General features: G+C 41.3%; 2 protein-coding genes across 7 annotated transcripts in view; one reads left to right on the top strand and one right to left on the bottom strand.

The window, feature by feature from the left end:
• Window positions 1-17,070, top strand: part of stk33 (serine/threonine kinase 33) — a 226,891-nt gene that overhangs the window by 8,739 nt on the left and 201,082 nt on the right. The window contains exon 1 of one of the 5 annotated variants that reach the window (XM_072272561.1): window positions 14,073-14,254. The exons of 2 other annotated variants lie outside the window; for them this stretch is intronic. The gene's annotated coding sequence lies outside the window, so the exon portion shown is untranslated. Of the gene's footprint in view, window positions 1-14,072; window positions 14,268-17,070 lie in introns of those variants that run through there. 2 more of the 5 variants (XM_072272554.1, XM_072272553.1) reach the window with 2 other exon arrangements.
• The window catches only part of rpl27a (ribosomal protein L27a), a 462,905-nt gene that overhangs the window by 391,164 nt on the left and 54,671 nt on the right, over window positions 1-17,070 (bottom strand). The window lies entirely within an intron of this gene.

Below are 17,070 nucleotides of genomic sequence, written 5' to 3'. Positions count from 1 at the left end.
GCCTACAACAATGAACAATGCAACAGAATATGATGAACTTACTGGTCACAAACAAGAGAAAATCTGCAGATGCTGTAAATTCGAATAATACACACAAAATGCTGGAGAAACTCAGCAGGCCAGGCAGCATCTATGGGTCCTGCCAAAGGGTCTCGCCCCGAAACGTTGACTGTACTTTTTCCTATAGATGCTGCCTGGCCTGCTGAGTTCCTCCAGCATTTTGTGTGTGTAAATTTACAAGTCCATTTGTTTGTGACTTAACTGCACTGGAATTTAGTTACTGATTGCTCTGCTCAAAAGTAACTGATTGCTTTGCACTGGTTAGAATAAATTGCAAGCCAATAACACATTTGCGAGGCTTAGAAGCTTACATACTAAAATATTGGTAGTCAAATTTCATGGCAGTGTTGCTGTATTTCATATTTCTCTATGGCATAAAAGGAATCCATTTAGCCAATGCCAGCTCTCAGAACAATGCATTCTATCCCACACCCAGTTTTCCCTCTTTTCATCAACTACCCCCAGATTCTCCCATCCACACAGAGGGGAATTCACAGGAAACAATTAATGCACCAATTTGTGTACTTTTGAGATGTGAACGGAAGGTGGAGCATCTAGGGGAAATCACAGTTATCCCAGAAAGATTGAGCAACTCCACTCAGGCAGCAGTGGAAGTCAGGATTAAACCCAGGTTACTGATCCAATTGCTGCATCACTGTGCCATGCTTTAGTACAGTACTCTCAAAGTCAATTCAAACTTAAAATAATAAATTGTTATTTTGATATTCACATTTACCTCTTGTATTAAGATTACTAAAATTATTAATTTATATTTAAGAATAGAAATGTCCTAGGCTGAGGAAAGTTATTCAATATATTGAATCCCTGGCTGCCAATTCCCAACACTTCCTCTTCCCAGGTTCTGATTCATTGGAATATATTGAAAACTAATTAATCAAAGGCAACAGCACGCCAGGAAAATGGGATAGAGAAAATGTATAATTTCACTATACTCCTGTGTAATCAGATTTGCATATTATGCTAATTGTTATGCTTTGTTAATTTTAACAATTGAATTGAAAGTTACACAAGGGCACAATAGCACATGTAAGTAGGAGCAGGTGACGTTGAAGTTTTCCCCACCATTTAATGTGATCATGGGTGATCTGTACCTGCATGAGCTCCTCTTCTATTCCCCATAACCCTCAATTCCTTCATTATTCAAATATTTACCTATCTCCTCCTTAAGTATATAAATGATTTTTTCCCCCATCACCAACTATGGTAAAAAATTCTAGAGATTTCCTATCCTGTGACAGAAGAAATTTCTATGCACTTCAGTTTTAAATTATTGGCTCCTTATTTTGTATCTATTTTCCTCTTGTTTGTGACTTTTCCACTAGTAAAAATGTCCCAACATCTACCATGTCAAGCTCCTTTAGGTTCTTATATATTTAAAGTGGGAAACCCCTCATTATTCCAAACTCCGGGGAATATAGATCCAGCCTCACTTGATAGGTCAACCTTCTCATCCCAGGAACTAGCCTGGTGAGTCTCTTTTGGACAGCCTCTAATGCTGCAATGGTCATCTTTTGGTTAAAAAGACCCAAGTATGCAGAGTATTCTAGGTGTTCATTACCTCACAAACACACTTTATAACTATAACACCCTATTCTTAACCTTCAAATCCATAGCAAATAAAAGCTAAAATACTTGTTGTCCTGCCTGCTAATCTTTTGTGGTTCACACACTAGAACATCAAGATCTTTTTGAATTCATTCTTTTGTAGTCTCTCTCCATTTAGATAATAATCTGCTGTTTGATTCCTCTTACCAAACTACAGTACATGACAGCAAAAATCCCGAATTTAAACTCAATTGCTATACTTTCATCTTATCAATCAATCTACTAAAGCCACCCCCACGGGGCTTGTATGGAAACTTGGCTTGTTGCCGGCCCCGCTAACAGCCATGGGACACAGTAGTGGGAAGGCCACCTTTCATAAACCATATACCTGTATGTCTACGGTCGATATGATTTGGGGGTTCAGCCAAACAGGAATGTTGTGATGCTCCGATTAAAGAAACCTCAATTTGAGTTAATGCTGTGTAAATACCGCTCATACACCATTGCCGGTTGGCACAAAATAACAGATCATACACCCATAAATTTATAAAGAAAGTGTATTTACAAATTTTAGCTTTATCGAAGAGTTATAGGTAAAAGAGAGGGGAAAAAAGTAAAAAGGCCCATTACAGTTAAACCAGTCTAAATGTGCACATAGTTGGAGCTCATCTTGAAGTTGTCTTTTACACATGCTCTGGACCCACATCTTGCGTGAAAGCACATACCACATCCCAAAAGTCACTTGAATTCCATCTCAGACAAATGGGCCCTCTCTCTGGGGTATTGGCCCTTCCTTCTTGGAGCCATTCATCTGCACAAAGCACCTTGTGCAGTGGGGACACTCTTCCCACAGAATCCTCAGCCATGTTCCCTCCTGTCCTCTCTGCAGCTCCCATTAAAAAGACCACAAAACCCACCAGTGTCTGTCATAAATCCCTTTCTGCCCAGCTTTCTCTAGAACCTTCTCCCAATTCCACCATCCTGATTGGCTGACACAACGTTCCTAAGTTGAACATCAGAGGCCCTCATCTTCACCTGAAACCCAAACATACCATCAGCGGGACAAACTACTTGTACAGAAAGCCACTAAATGAAGTACCCTACAGAATTAGCAGTAAATATCTTCAAAAGTAGTCATGTTCTCATGACTTTGAAATTTATCAAACCATTATTGCTCTCCTTGTGACCTTTCCTACTAGAGGAGGCCTTCCCCTGACTATCACGCCTATCTTCCAGTGGCTCAAGTCCCCCACTCATGACTGAACTTAGCTTCCTTCAGTTTAAGCAGGTGCTGCCGAACATCTTCAACCTCCACTGGTGCTTATTGGCGAGACCTCCCTCAGAAAGGGGTGTCCTTGGTCGATCGGATAGTGTGACAAGTACTCTTGGAGCAACCAACATCAGACTTGTCAGTAGAAAAGGCATCTTTGCATTCCAACATCTTCTCAGTTCGTCTTCTTTTTCATTTCTGGGGCAACAGTGAGTCACCAAAGTTGCATGACTTTGATGTCAACTTCTTCAATTGAGGAGATTGTTTCTCTTCCGGTTTCCCCAGAAAAGCCAGACACTACCATCACGGGAAAAAGAGAGGCAGTCGGCATCCCATGTTGTAGGGTAGCCTCTCCCCCTGAGGTGTTCTTGATAATGACTGTCATCCTGTTTGTGTAGACAGCTGAAGATCTCTGCTGTTCAGGTCTCACAAGTATTCCTGCAAGTAAGCATAACTCTTCTTCCGGATCATCAGAGCATCCACGTGGTTGGACAAGGCATTGGGCATTCTGGCAAATTTTGTGGGTTCCTATCAGTCTAGCTACTCCTCCAGGGTGTACAACAATAGGTTTAGACTGGGTATACCATACATTACGTCATTTCTGCTCATCATCCTGCTTAGGAGGAACTTGCACCTTATCAAAAGCAGCTCTGAACACAGGGTAAATGGACAAGGTTTTCAAAAAGTTCTCTCCATTTTTCTGCTTGCATGTACCCATGAGTTTTCTCACAATGGCATTATTTGTCTCCACAAGAATGAAAGCTCCACCCTTTGTAACTAGATCCAGGCAGACCAACGCTGGTGTGTTAATACTCTCAGTTACTCCAACATCTGCTTCTGAAAAGTCCAGTTTCAATGACAAGTAACTATTGTATGTGTACTCATCAGTACTGAGCCCCCAAATCTCAAGGGCACTGAGTGTTGTCAATTGTAAATGCATCAAATACCTGTCGTATAAAGCAAAGTAATTTGAGATCCTGTGTCAAGTATGGCTCTAGTTTAAACACCTTCAATCTGTATGGATATGTCAGAGCTTGGTCTCACTGAACCTTCAGGAATATTGTTTAGCACTTTAGTATTTCCCTTCATACACTGATTGGAAAGCACCCTCTCCAAACTGCCTGCCCATTCCTTTACTGGGTCCCTCTATAGCTTTATCTCTTTTCTTCTCTGTTCGGTTAAGCTCTGACTTACTTTTCAAAGACTTTCTTATCCCTCACAGTCTCGCTTGAAATGGCCACCTTCTCCACAGTTGTAACAGAAAATACCAGTTGAAATACTAGTTAAAAGTCCTTTTTCAGCAGCAGTATACTGCATTGCAAATCCTTCAGATAGGTCAGGTTTCCCAACGGACGTATCACATTTAGCTGAAGCATTTGTAGACATCCACTGAATCAGCTCAGCTCAAAGGTTTTCCACCTCATTCCTCAAAAGTGTTATCTCCGTGCCATCAGGGGTCACTTTAGCAGCAGAGGCTTACCACTGACAACACTACTTGACTTTTGGAAATGTCCTGCTTCTCAATCATGCTTTCCTACTCTCTAACTCCTCTGATTAACTTGGTAAAAGACGGAGGAGGGTGCACCTTGCATGTCATTCAAATACGTAGAGCAATCGTGTCACGTGACAGCATGCCCTTCAGAACTTGCTCCATCCTCAAGCAATTCCTCTCAGACAGCTGAATGCCCCCTTTGTGGCACAAACAGTGCAGCAGCTTCTCCAACCTGAAAATGTAGTCAGACAGCTTCTCTCCTTCTTGCTGGAATGTGTATCTAAGCTTCATCCTAAGATTGGCAGCACTTTTAGCAGTGTCAAAAGCATCTTCCAGAGCTTGCAGGTAATTAGCTATTGTGGCTAATGGATTTTTTGTCTTTTAGGAACCTCACCAAGCTGCTGGGCCCTTTAAACTTTCTACCAGCCTCTGTTTTTTCATATTATCTGAGCACTGCCATTCATCCAGTAACTGAGGTGTCTGCTCAGCCCAAGCCTCATATTCTTCTTCCCATTGGGTGTGGGCTTGACCCCAGAGAACACTCCCAGTCTACAATAACTTTGGCTCTCTGCATTTATTAACCAGCGATGTAATAGCCAAAACCAGCTCAGAATTTAAATCAATCACTGAAGGACCCACTTCACGTCAGGCAATTCTTTTTGCTCACCGCAGAAACAAACACAACTTGACTTCAAAGTCTTTGTCCTGAGCTACATGCCCACCTTCTCTAAAAGTGTGGACTGCCCATGGTTCTGTCTCTCCAGGGTCTCCCAACCTATCAGGCAGTGTGACATCAGTCACATTACGGCTAGTCTGGATGAATATGACATCCTCACCAGCCAATTGCTCAGAACACTGTTCAATCAGGCCAGGCAGCATCTCTAGGAAGAGGTGCAGTCGACGTTTCAGGCCGAGACCCTTCGTCAGGACTAACGGGTCTCGGCCTGAAATGTCGACTGCACCTCTTCCTAGAGATGCTGCCTGGCCTGCTGCGTTCACCAGCAACTTTTATGTGTGTTGCTTGAATTTCCAGCATCTGCAGAATTCCTGTTGCTTACTGTTCAATCAGCGTAACTTTCCCCAAAACCTTTATAAAATGTAGCAGTCTGCTCACTTAACACCCATTCATTGGAAGTTCGGACATCCACTCCGCTTAAAACACAAGCATTATTTGTGGATAATCTCTTCGAATTGCTCCAACCCTTTGTTGTAAACAAAATACTTCTTATAATGATGATTAGTGAGGCACAGAGAGATCTGTATTTACTGACAAGTACCTTTATTGTACTAGTATTAACAAGTATGTGAATTCATACACTAAATGCCTTGTGTGCACACCCGCTAGGTATCCCTGATTCTCCTGAATAGTCAGAGAATAGCAAAGGTATTACCTGGGCAAAGGAGATTACGCTGGCCAGGCGTTCCTCGTGTTCCTGATTCACTCGCCACATGTTTCACACAGGATTGCTTACGTTTGTATCTGCGATGGTTATTCTTTGAAATTACCGCTGCCAGCACACACAAAGCATCCACTTTTATATCCATTCCTTATCAGTTAAGATATCGCATTCCAGTGTCATTGGCCACAGGTTATGTGTCTGTCGTTCAACACCTTGTCATTGGCTTTGCTCCAAGCCAGCATCCATTTATTGCCCTCTTCCCATCAAGTGGCAGTCAAAAATTTATGGCTCTTCGTTCTCAATCGGCAATGAGCTTGAATCACTCCAGGCAGGCACCAACCCCAACATTCACAAACTTGCATGTTATATCCAACCAAAGAACATCTCCCAAATCACTTCTTATTTGGAAATAATCTCTAGGTCAGCAGATTACCTGAAGTACTGTATCATTGTGTTTTTTTAAAACATTGATCAAGCCCAGCATGTCAAGCTCATAAAATGGAGAGCAGAGCATCTTCACAAAATAGCAGCCTCCATCCCCAAGCATGCAGCAAGAACAAAGATAATTAGTCTGTCTGTTCATTTGAATTCACTGATTTGTAGACTGTCATTCTTTCTGGCCAACACCTTAATCCCTGCTGCATCCATAATAAAGTACCTTAGTCACTTTTCCCTACACTAGTTTAAACACAGGCTTAAACACACAAACCACATAATCAATTCTTAATAGCAATTACTCAGCATTCAGTGAACTCCAGGTGGCCCCCACAATGAATCTCCCCCACAGGGCTCGTATGGAAACTTGGCTTGTTGCCGGACCCACTAACAGCCATGGGACACTGTAGTGGGAAGGTCACCTTTCATAAACCACATACCTGTATGTCTACGGTCAATATGATTTGGGGTTCAGCCAAACAGGAACGCTGTGATGTTCTGATTAAAGAAACCTCAATTTGAACTAATGCTGAGTAAATATTGCCCATACACCATTGCCGGTTGGCATGAAATAACAGATCATACACCCCTAAATTTATAAAGGAAGTATATTTACAAATTTCAGCTTTATTGAAAAATTAGTAGGAAAAAGAAAAGGGGGAAAAATAAAAGGGCCCATTACAGTTAAACCATTCTAAATGTGCACATAGTTGGAGCTCATCTTGAAGTTGTCTTTTACTCATGCCCATGGTTTGTGTGAAAGCACACATCACATCCCAAACGTTGCTTGAAGTCCATCTCAAACAAATGGGCGCTCTCTCTGGAGTATTGACCCTTCCTCCTTGGAGCCATTCATCTGCACAAAGCACCTTGTGCAATGGGGACTCTCCTTCCCATAGCATCCTCAGCCATCTTCCCTCCTGTCCTCTCTGCAGCTCCCACCAAAAAGACCACAAAACTCACCAGTGTCTGTCTCAAATCTCTCTCTGCCCAGCTTTCTCTAGAACTTCCTCCCAATTCCACCATCCTGATTGGCTGACACAACATTCCTAAATTGAACATCAGAGCCCCTCATCTTTAACCAAAACCAAACATGCTATCAACAGGAAACACTGCTTCTACAGAAAGCTACTGAATGAAGTACCCTACAGCATTAGCAGTAAAAATCTTAACCAGCGCATTATACTACCTATATTCTGTTGCAAAATCTCAATATCCTCATTACTATATACCCTTCTACCTATTTTCATATTATCAGCTAATCAAATAAAGCCAGACAATATTTTAATCTGATTTATTGCAAAGGTCCAGAAACATTTCTGCACTTCTACAATGAATCAGATTGAAATATTGCCTGGCTACATTTACAAATATTTCTCATAAAATATGTTAGATAGACCAATTCATTCTAATTTTGACATGGAGCTTTATTCTAATTTGTTTGTGCTTGGAAAACACTGAAGAAATAAGCAGTTGGTTAATCTCAATCTGCAGATTAGTTATACTCATAACTAAATTGCAACACTAATTCTCTAATGATGCTCTTCTATTAACACACACAAGTTCGCAGTTCCAAATGTTTGAGGATGGCCAAGCTATTTAATGCACAATTTAGAGGCAAAGTATTTGAATAGCATCAAATACTATAAGTCTCAAGGACAATATCTGTCAGAAAAATAAAATTGTTTAAAAACATATTTACATGCTTAGTGTGAAAGAAAAGCTGCGATCAAAAGCTTTGTTTGGACTGTTTGCTTCTCACTGCAGTGGTGAGATAGGACTTCAGGGCCCACATTATACTGTGCCGGTAAAAAGTATTCACTACCCCCCCACCTTGGAAGTTTTCATGTTTTATTGTTTTACAACATTGAATCACAGTGGATGTAATTTAGCTTTTTTGACACTGATCAACAGAAAAGACTCCTTCATATCAAAGTGAAAACAGCTCTCTACAAAATGATCTAAATTAATTACAAATAGAAAACATAAAATAATTGATCGCATAAGCATTCACTCCCTTCAATATGACACACGTAATCATCACTGGTGCAGCCAATTGGTTTTAGGAGTCACATAGTTAGTTAAATGGAGATCACTAGTGTACAGTCAAGGTGTTTCAATTAACTGTTGTGAAAATACACCTGTATGTGGAAGGTCCAACTGCTGGTGAGTCAGTCAGTATCCTGGCAAAAACTATATCGCGAAGACAGAAGAACCGTCCAAGCAACTCCGGGAAAAGGTTATTGAAAAGCATAAGTTAGGAGATGGATACAAGAAAATTTCCAAGTAACTGAATATCCCTTGGAGTACAGTTAAGTCAATCATCAAGAAGTGGAAAGAATATGGCACAGCTGTAAATCTGTCTAGAGCAGGCTGTCTTCAAAAACGGAGTGACCATGCAAGAAGAGAACTAGTAAGGGAGGCCACCAAGAGACCTATGACAACTCTGGAGGAGTTACGAGCTTTAATGGCTGAGATGGGAATGACTGCGCCTACAACAAATGTTCCCGGGGTGCTTCAACAGTCACAGCTTTATGGGAGAGCGGCAGAGAGAAAGTCACTGATGAGTAAAAACTCACATGAAATCTCAGCTAGTGTTTGCCAGAAGGCACATGGAAGAATGAAGTCAGCTAGAAAAAGGTTCTTTGGTCTGATGAAACCAAAATTGAGCTTTTTAGCCATCAAACTAAATGCAATGTTTGGCGTAAGTGAAACACCACTCATCATCAGAAACACACCATCCCTACCATGAAGCATGGTGGTGGCTGAATCATTCTGTGGGGATACTTCACTACAGCAGGCCCTGGAAGGCTTGTGAAGGTTGAGGGTAAAATGAATGCAGCAATATACAGGGAAATCCTAGAGGAAAACCAGATACTGTCTGCAAAAGAACTACGCCTTCTTTTCTAGGAAGACAATAACCCCAAGCATAAAGCCAAAGCTCCACAGGAATGGATTAAAAACAACTACATTGATGTCCTGGAGTGACCAAGTCAGACTCCAGACCACAGTCCAATTGAGAATTTGTGGATGGACAAAAAGGGCTGCTCACTCATGATCCCCATGCAATCTGACAGAGCTTAAGCAGTTTTGTAAAGAAGAATGGGGGAAAATTGCAGTGTCCAGATGTGCAAAGCTGATAGAGACCTATCCACACAGTCTCAAGGCTGTAATTTCTGCCAAAGGTGCATCTACTAAATACTGACCTAAAGGCGGTGAGTAATTATGTAATCAATTATTTTGTGTTTAATAATTGTAATAAATTTAGACCAATTTGTAGAGATTTGTTTTCACTTTGACACAAAAGGGTCTTTTCCATTGATCAGTGTCAAAGAAGCCAAATTAAATCCATTGTGATTCAATGTTGTAAAACAATAAAATATGAACACTTTTCATAGGCACTGTACATTAAAGTTGCATTTCAAAAATTCTATAAAGAATTCTTAAGATTATGAATCTACTTTCAAGCTAGGTTGAATTAATACATGCAACTTAAGATACTCTTTTTGCTTCTGGGCAATTTTGAATATTGAAAATATATGTTAATTCTCATGTTGTGTTGAAAATACTGTGATGAAAGAGTAACTCTTAATCTTGTGCTATATTTCTTAAATTCATTAAAATAGATGTTTTATTTCATGGCACTATTTTATCAATGGAAACTGTGACATTCCCTGCACACAAATGAACATAGTTTGGCTGGAAAACGTAGAACTCTCCATAGGATGGCAACAAAACCATTTAAACTTTACATTGTGCTTGAATAAAATTAAATACAAAGATTTCATTACAAAACTGATTTTTTTAGATGAAGTGGCCAGCTCTGAACTAATCACCCAAGAATGAAATGAGAGCTCCATTTGACTTTTTCTCCCAAAAAAAAAAGTCATAGAATGTTGCTGGGATTATAATATAATCCAGATGACGGAATTTATATAAAGTGTAATAAAGTTAAACCGGGATAAATACAGTACTTCAGTTATAGAGTGGGTAACGTTTGCTCTTGCATAGTATTGAATCTTTCTGCAATCAAAGGTGTTTTACTGGAATTACAAGTCTTCAGTACACACAAAATGATGAAGAATCCAACTTTGTGTGTCATGACTGGAGAGCTTTAATTTATAGCTTCCCAATAATAAGTCTCCTTGGTGGCTGAATTCAAGTTAGGTGCATCACTCACAATTTTGTCCTTGGAACATAGCAGTCTACCACATTCAATCACAGTCACTCCATGTGCTTGTACAGCAGTAAGTTCCAGGCAGACCAGGGAATATCTTTCGTTGAATTGATTGACAAACATTGACAAGCAATGGTATATGCTTGAGGAACTTGTACCCTGAGGAACAGTCTATATAGCCAAAAATATACCAAAACAAAACCAAGGAATCCTGCACAACATCACTTTTCTCTACCCACTCACCCACCCCTCCCCATCCTGGCACTTTCTGCCACAACTGTAGGAAGTGCAACATTTGGCCCTGCATGACCTAGATCATCACCATCCAGGGAGTTAGTCAGCCCTTCCACATCAAACAAATATTCACAGGCATATCTTCCAACTTCATCCAACATATTTACTCCCAACACACCTCCTCCCTTACATTGATGAGACCAAGTGTAGACTAGGCAACTGTTTCTGTGCAGCATCAGTACTCAGCCCACAAAGACCACTTGAGCACCTTGCTGCAAATCATTTCATCTCCTCTTCACACTCCCCACTGACCTGTCTGTTCTCAGTTTTCTCCACTGCCAGGGTGAAGCCACACGCAATCTAGGACACCACATATTCCTTGTGAGTCCTGATGCAAGGTATCAAGCTGAAATATAACCACTCTTCTACCTGACCTGTTGAACTCCTTAAAATGTGTTCTTTTGCTCTACATTACAGCAGTCTCTTGTCTAGTTCACCTGGGACATGTCTAGTCTACAAACCAATGGAATACATATTGAATTTTCTAACTTCAGGTAACCACACAACAGTGTTTGCTTCTGATCCATTCAGGTTGAGTCATAGCACTTATTCCAACCCCACTCCCAACAGCAACCCCTCCCAGTTACACAGTTTAAATCCCCTCCCCCAACTGGTTCCATTTGCCCACCACTCTTCCCTCTTTTTAGTCCCATTTATCACTGTCCTTATTCCTCAGATTCCAGCCTCTTGTGTCTCCACTTATAACCTTCCACCCTCTATATCTCCAGCCTCCTCACTGTTTACCAACTTCACACATCGCATTCCCCAGTCTGGAGTCATTGTCCATCAGCTGCCTTGTCACCTGCTTCCATCTATCACCTGCCATACTCTGATTCACTTTTCCTTCCCACTTCTTTATACCAGTTACCCCCTCCCTTTATTTTAGTCTTGTCTGTTGAAAGTACCCTGACAGATTGCATCAAGGTCTGGTGTGGAAATTTGAATATGTTGGAATATAAGAAGCTGCAAAAAAGAGTGGACTTGGCTCAATACATCACAGGGACATCCCACCCCACGATTGGTAGTATCAAGTGGAGAGAGTGAGCAATTTCAAATTCCTGGGTGTCAATATCTTTAAGGATCTAACCTGGATGCATCATATTGTTGCAGCTATAAAGAAGGCAAGACAGTGGCTATAATCATTAGGAGTTTGAGGAGATTTAGTTCGTCAACTAAAACACTTGTAAACTTCTACAAAAGTTCTATGGAGAGCATTCTGACTGGTTGCATCACCATTTGGTATGGGGGAGGGGGCTACTGCACAAGATCAAAATAGGTTGCAGAAACTTGTAAAATTAGTTAGCTCCATCATGGGTATCAGCCTCTGTAGCATCCAAGATATCTTCAAGGAGCGATGCCTTAAGAAGGTGGTATCCATTATTAAGGATCCCCACCACCCAGGACATGCCCTCTTCTCATTGTTACCATTGGGTAGGAGTTATGGAAGCTTGAAGGCACACACTCAGTGATTCAGGAACAGCTTCTTCACCTCTGCCATGTGATTTCCAAATGGACATTGAACTCATGAACACTACCTTTTGTGTCACCCATGAGATTATAATTTTTAAAAAAGTGTCAAAATAAACACAATCTACTGAATCAGAATGAGGTTTAATATCACTGGCATGTGTTATGAAATTTGTTGTCTTGTAGCAGCAGTACATTGCAATAGATAATGAAAACTATAAATTGGAATATATAAAAATTAAATACTAGTGCAAAAAGAGAGCAAAAATAGTGAGGAAGTGTTCATTGATTCATTGTCCATTCAGAAATCTGATGGCAGAGAGGAAGAAACTGTTCCTGAAACATTGAGTGTGTGACTTCAGAATCCTCTGCCTCCTCCTTGATGGTAGCAGTGGAAAGAGGGCATCTCCTCTATATTGGGGGTCTTCAGCAGGCTTGGCAGCATCTATGGAAAAAATTAAACTGTGTGATGTTTCAGATCAAGTTCCTTCATCAGGAGAGGCAAAAAAAAGGATGAGAAGTCCTTGTTTTCCCAGTCCTGATGAAGGGTCTCGGCCCAAAATGTCAACTGTTTACTTTTTCCCATCAATGCTGCCTGGCCTACTGAGTTCCTTCAGCATTTTGTGGGTAATGCAACCAGTTAGAATGTTCTCCACAGAAGATCTGTAGAAATTTGTGAGTGACTTTTGTGACATACCAAGTCTCCTCAAACTCCTAATGAAATATAACTGCTGTCATGCCTTCCTTGGAATTGCAAAAGTTAGTGAAGTATCTCATTCATTTGAGATTCTTATCCTGAAATTGTGTTTCAACTAGCTTTTCAGTGTTCTGCACCAAAGTCAATCAGGTTATCCACACAAAAAAAAATCCATGAAGTTACCCCAAAATCCATTTAGAACAGAGTTGGAGTGATTTACATCGGGAATGAAGTGATCTGGTCTGGATGAGAAGAGCATACCATTTCTCAGCCATTGTAGGGCTTTTCATTCTAGGGCATCAAACCTGAAATAAACTCTCCCTTTGGTTGGCACTGACCAGTTGCTGTGGTTTTCTTTGAAAATAAGCTGTTGGGAGGGAGAGAAAGGACCTCAAGAAATTGTCTGTTCTGTTTTTGAGACCCATGCCTGGAGCCTCTGGTGCATCTTGCTGTTTGGAGGTTGAGATCTTAGCAAGTAACTCTGTTAAGGATGATATTAAAAGTTTATAAACAGTAATGGAGCAGATGTTGTTGCATGCCATCTTGGACAATGTCTCCAATCCACTACATAATGGACTGGTTGGGCACAGGAGTACATTCAGCCAGAGACTCATTCCACCGAGATGCAACACTGAGCGTTATAGGAAGTCATTCCTGCCTGTGGCCATCAAACTTTACAACTCCTCCCTTGGAGGATCAGACACCCTGAGCCAATAGGCTGGTCCTGGACTTATTTCCTGGCATAATTTACATATTACTATTTAATTATTTATGGTTTTATTACTATTTCATTATTTATGCTGCAACTGTAACGAAAACCAATTTCCCTCGGTATCAATAAAGTATGACTGAGACTATGACTATGACTAATACACCAATGTTGGAATGGTGATCCTTAATTAATATCAAATATCAAACTGGCGATCTGTTTATGCTTTTCTTTTAGTTTTGTTTAGCAAAAGCACAACTCTCATCCAAAGCCTCCAACTTAAAATAATAAGGTGTCTCATTTATGTCTGATGTATGAACTTTGGAAAAGACACTTGAAAATCATCCAGGTGATTGTTCGCTATTTGTACACAATCAAAAAAAGTCTGTTGCCAATGGATCTAATTTCTAGCCTTCTGAATCTTATTCTAGTCATCTAATTGGATATTCTATAAACATCGATCACCTTTAGATAAGGACATTGGCTGACGCGGTTGACACTTAGAGGACTGGCTGTTCCAGCGGCTGGGAGTGAGTGATAAGCGCTATTTCGAGTTGGCTGCACTCCGCTGAGGGAACTGCTTGAGCTTCGGGACGTGCCGTAGTCACGGTGGCTCTGCGGTGAAAGTCTTCCCTAAAGTGTCCTGGGGACAACGTGGGAGAGGGTAGTGCTGGCATCTGTTCAAAGGTACGGCATTACCGTGAGTATCTTTTTTTGTCATGGCAGCGGCGTGTCCTGACTCCTTGCTTCGTCATTTGTGTCCCTGAGTAAGGGGCGAGCGGCTCCCGAACTGTTGGAGGGCGGGCTCCGTTACCATGGCAGCGGCGTCTGGAGGGAGGAGAGTGGGGAGAAGTGAGGGAACGGAGGGGTGGGGAAGAAAGGTGTGGAGGAGGAGGGAGACTGGGCATTGGCAAGAGGGAATCGGGGGATGGGGAGTGGATATTGGCAAGAATGGAGGGAGGGAAAGAGCAGGCACTAGAGGGAGAGGAAATAGAAAAACGGAGGGAGTCGGCACCAGTAAGGAGGGGAATTTGGGATGTTGGGCATTGGAAATAGGGGTGGAGGGAGGGAAATAAAGGGAGAGCAGTGATCAGCAGACTGTGTGGAGGGAAGGTGCAAGCTGTCACTGGGAAGGGGAAGAGAGAGTATGTACTGGCAAGGGTAGAGGTGAAGGAGAGCATATACCAGTGGGAGTATGGACACTGGTAAGGGGGGTGGAGGGAGGGGGAGAGCCGCCTCCAGCAGAAAGAATGGAGGGATGGAATGGTGAGAGGGGCCACTGGGTCTCTCAAGTAGATTTGGATTTGTGTATGTGAACATAGAAGTTTATTTGGGGACTGGGATTGGGAAATTGGACGGTGGGGATTGCAGGTAGAGAGCAATCAATCTAAATTGATAGTTGGTGGAGCAAGTGAGTTTAGTTTTGACACGCCTTAGAATTGGGCTTACCATACTTAATTATTCTTTATATCTTGCTGGAAATCACCTTTCTGAGTTGTGTAGGTTTTGTCATTATTGTGAAACAGTTGAACATATACTATTACAGTGTGAAGCATATAAGGTTGAAAGAAATTAAATGCAGGTTTCATTACAATCTTTGGGGATTGATGGATTGATAGTTTTCATTTAAAATGTTGTTAAGTTATGGGAGTGACTTTAATTCACAGTATTGTCTTTCATCGTTTACAACCTATAGGACTTTTTGGGGTGAATTTGGCTTTTGTTTGAAATAAGTAGTAAGGGTTCACCCCCAATTCTCTACACCACACTCCAGTCCAGTTGGTGGCAGTAATGCAACTTTAAGATGGACTGCCAACCACCATAAAAAGGAAGAAGAAAAATAAGAAGATGTCTCAGAAAAGGGTGAGGGTAGGATTGTGACATTTCGATTCAGCAAATGGTATTGGAGAGTGGTGTGGGTAAATGCTATTTGGTAGGGTTGAGTGGGATGAGTGAAATGTGAAGTCTGGAGATGTTAAAACTGGATCAGAAAGTGGTGAGGATGGATATAATGACCAGCCATCCCAGGCCTCATCACCAATCCTCTGCAGTTTTGTAATGTCTTCATTAAAATAAAGTGAGCAATGTGTGAGCTACTCATCAGACTGAAACCATATAACCATATAACATATAACAATTACATCACAGAAACAGGCCATCTCGGCCCTTCTAGTCCATGCCGAACTCTTACTCTCACCGACCTGCATTCAGCCAATAACCCTCCATTCCTTTCCTGTCCATATAGCTATCCAATTTAACTTTAAATGACAATATCGAACCTGCCTCAACTATTTCTGCTGGAAGCTCGTTCCACACAGCTACCACTCTCTGAGTAAAGAAGTTCCCCCTCATGTTACCCCTAAACTTTTGCCCTTTAACTCTCAACTTATGTCCTCTTGTTTGAATCTCCCCCACTCTCAATGGAAAAAAGCCTATCCACGTTAACTCTATCTATCCCCCTCATAATTTTAAGTACCTCTATCAAGTCCCCCCTCAACCTTCTCCACTCCAAAGAAGCTTTCCAAAGAAAAAAGACCCAGCTTGTTCAACCTTCCTCTGTAACTTAGGAGATGAAACCCAGGTAACATTCTAGTAAATCGTCTCTGTACTCTCTCTATTATGTTGACATTTTTCCTATAATTCAGTGATCAGAACTGTACACAATACTCCAAAATTGGCCTTACCAATGCCTTGTGCAATTTCAACATTACATTCCAACTCTATACTCAATGCTCTGATTTATAAAGGCCAGCATACCAAAAGCTTTCTTCACCACCCTATCCACATGAGATTCCACCTTCAGGGAACTATGCACCATTATTCCTAGATCCCTCTGTTCTACTGCATTCTTCAGTGGCCTACCATTTACCATGTAGATCCTATTTTGATTAGTCCTACCAAAATGTAGCACCTCACATTTATCAGCATTAAACTCCATCGGCCATTTTTCAGCCCACTCTTCTAAGTGGTCTAAATTTCTCTGCAAGCTTTGAAAACTTACTTCATTATCCACAACTCCACCTATCTTAGTATCATCTGCATAATTACTAATCCAATTTACCACCCCATCATCCAGATCATTAATATATATGACAAACAACATTGGACCTAGTACAGATCCCTGAGGCACACCACTAGTCACTGGCCTCCAATCTGACAAACAGTTATCCACCACTACTCTCTGGCATCTCCCATCCAGCCACTGCTGAATCCATTTTATTACTTCAATATTAATACCTGACGATTAAACCTTCCTAACTAACCTTCCATGTGGAACCTTGTCAAAGGCCTTGCTGAAGTCCATATAGACAACCAAGCCAGCTACTCAAACTTCTTGCTAAAGATTTGCTCCAGTGTCTGATGAAGGATCTGGGACCGAAGTGTTGACTGTTTATTCCTTTCCATAGATGCTGCCCGGCCTTCTGAGTTCCTCCAGCATTTTGTGTGTTTTTCCTAAGATTTGCTCTTTGTTTATTCTGTACTCTGTCCATATTAAAAAAGCT

This window comes from Mobula birostris, chromosome 11 (assembly GCF_030028105.1).
Source record: "Mobula birostris isolate sMobBir1 chromosome 11, sMobBir1.hap1, whole genome shotgun sequence".
Taxonomy (NCBI): domain Eukaryota; kingdom Metazoa; phylum Chordata; class Chondrichthyes; order Myliobatiformes; family Myliobatidae; genus Mobula; species Mobula birostris.
The sequence above is the reverse complement of the archived record's forward strand: the minus strand, read 5'-3'. Positions and strand labels throughout refer to the sequence as shown.